This window comes from Gavialis gangeticus, unplaced genomic scaffold, assembly GCF_001723915.1.
Source record: "Gavialis gangeticus isolate Ggan-Ray unplaced genomic scaffold, GavGan_comp1, whole genome shotgun sequence".
NCBI lineage: Eukaryota > Metazoa > Chordata > Crocodylia > Gavialidae > Gavialis > Gavialis gangeticus.
The window spans coordinates 51,436,804-51,439,391 of NW_017729034.1; the positions used below are offsets into that span (position 1 = coordinate 51,436,804).

General features: G+C 57.4%; 1 protein-coding gene across 1 annotated transcript in view; it reads left to right on the forward strand.

Annotated features, from left to right (window-relative positions):
* Positions 1 to 2,588, forward strand: part of B3GALNT2 (beta-1,3-N-acetylgalactosaminyltransferase 2) — a 93,381-nt gene that overhangs the window by 78,764 nt on the left and 12,029 nt on the right. The gene's annotated exons all lie outside the window — the stretch shown is intronic.

A 2,588-nucleotide genomic window follows, 5' to 3' on the forward strand; every position in this document is an offset into this window, starting at 1 on the left:
AAGGGCTGGGGCTGCTGCCCAGCCGGGCAGTGCCCGGGGCTTGGGGCCCAGGGCCACAATGTACGGCCGCAGGGCCCTGGTGGGGAGTGGGACGAGACCGCTGGCAGCTTGTCCAGGGGGTGGGGGATGGGGACAGCTCTCCGTGACTGCACACACTCCTGAGGGCGGGGGGGGACCCACGCGTCCTAGATCTGTGCGTGGGACAGGGCAGGCTGGCTGCTGTGGGCTTGGCTGGGGGGGCTGCTCCCTGCCACTGCATGCATTCCTGGAGGGCAGGGATACCCACGCTCCCCAGATCTCTGCATGGGTCTAGGGCTGCTCATTTCAGGCTTCCACCCTGCTGCCCTCTCCCGGGGCCTCCACAGCTTGGCAGGGTCACACATGCCCGCCGGCATGTGGACTGTACTGGACTGCAACAGATCCAGCTGTTTCCTGATGCCCTCCTTCAGACGCCTCACCAGTGCCTGCACAATTGGTGCCAGCGGCCTGCCCCAGCCAGGAGCAGTGATCCCCTGGAACTTCTCCATTTTGTTCTCCAGTTCCCTCACTAGGGGGATCACCTGGCTAAGGAGGGCATCGCCAGCACTGAGGGCCTCAGTGGCCTCAAGGAAGGGCTTGAGGACCACCAAGATCTGGGAGATGGTATCCCACTGAGCTCTGTTAAGGGGGCCGCTGATCCCAATCTCCCCGAGCAAGGCCATCTCATGGATGGTTTTCTGTTGTTCAACCAGCCTCTCGAGCATCAGGTATGTGGAGTTCCACTGAGTCTCCACATCCTGCATGATTTTGTGCTGCAGGATGCTCAGCTCTGCCTCTTTCTTCCGCAGCACCTTGCCTGCCTTGATGCTGCAGTGGAAGTAGCCCGCCACCTTCCTGCATTTTGAAATCAACTGGGTGGTAGTGATGGCATCATCACTGGCAGCCCTATTCCCCTCCAAGGCATCCCTATGAGGTGGAACTTGTGTGCCACACAGCGGATGCCAACAAAGGTGCCATCCCAGACCGCCTTGACCATATTGGCCCCATTGTCAGTGACCATGAACCCGTGGGTGAGCTCGGCTTGCCCAATGAGCCACCCCTGCACCATGCGGTTCATGGCCACCATGATCTCCCTTGCTGTGTGGGATTCATCCAGCACCTGCACTTGAAGGAGAGTCCACTGATGGCCTGACCGATAGCACCAGTGCTCTGTGAGAGAGGTAGGTGTGATCGCCACCCCGGCTGCTGCAGATGTCCAAGGTGAAGTGCAAGGCTACCTGCAGCCCTGCCTTGCACAGCTCCTCCTTCAAGTACTTCATGCATGCCTCATACAGGGAGGGTACCACTGTCCTGCTACAGGTGGTGCATGTGAGCACTTGATAGCATGGGGCCATGAGCTGCCTGAACCCTGGCCACTCAACAAAGGAGAAGGGCTGGCCATCCACACCAAGCATCTCCCCAGTGCTCTGGGTGATCTCTCCCACCCTTGCAACACATCCCTCTGCAGCTTTCCCCCCCACCACTCCAGGGTGGCCTGCCTCTTCTTTGTGTGGACATGGGCTTTGGAGCAAGATGGGAATTTTCCTTTGGGCACACTCCCACTGGTGCCAAGCTGAGGAGGAGGAAGGCCAAGGGGGTGCTGCCTCCTGAGATGAGCAGCATCGCTGTGGTGCTGAAGTGTTTCACCTTCTTGCCCTGGCTGATCTGCCTTCAGCAGTGCTGGCAGATAACATACTTGGGATCATCTGCCACCTCAAAATGATCCCACAGTAGTACACTGTCTCCCTGCTTCTGGGTTGAGGGTGGCGATCCTGCCTTATTCCCCTCAACAGGCTGAGGCACAACAAGAGGAGGAGCTGACTCAGTTGAGCCACTTGCCTCCACAACCTCAACCCCCTCCGAGGTGCTGGTTTCCGGAGAAGGAAACCTGGGTCGAGGGGAATTTTGAGGGGTGTGGAGCACAAATTCTGATTCCTCCTTGGTCCCCAGAATTTCTTTTGCTACAGTGCTCAGGTCCCCTGCTTCCATATCCAGCTCCTCCTCTGGCACTGGGAGGCTCATGCTGGGAGATAAAGTTGGGGTGAAGGAGACTGTCATTCTGCTGGTGGTGGCTATTTGTGGTGTTAGGGGAGGTGGTGCAGGGACAGGCACTACTCCCACCTCCTTGGGCCCACTGGCAGCAGAAGATTCATGGCTGCCAGGAAAGAGGGTGCGACTGTCTGGGAGGGGAACTTGCAGTTCTATTTCTCCCCCTACCCCCTTTAGCCCCTCTCCCTCCCAGCATGCTTCATATTAATCTTTCCTGTGCTGGAAAACGTGTCTGCGTATGTGTACTGCTGTAATATCTCTTCTTCGTCTTCTCTGATTACTGTATGGATTCATAGATTGTTAGGGGCTGGAAGGGACCTTCTAGATTCATAGATTCATAGATTCATAGATTAAGGGTCGGAAGGGACCTAGTAGATCTTCTAGCCCGACCCCCCGCCAGGGCGGGAGAACAACAAAAACCCCAAAAAGAGAAATGGGACTCAAACGAGTCCAGCTAGGTGGGCATCCAGCCTCTTCTTAAAGACCCCCAGGGTAGGGGCCAGCACCACTTCCCTTGGAAG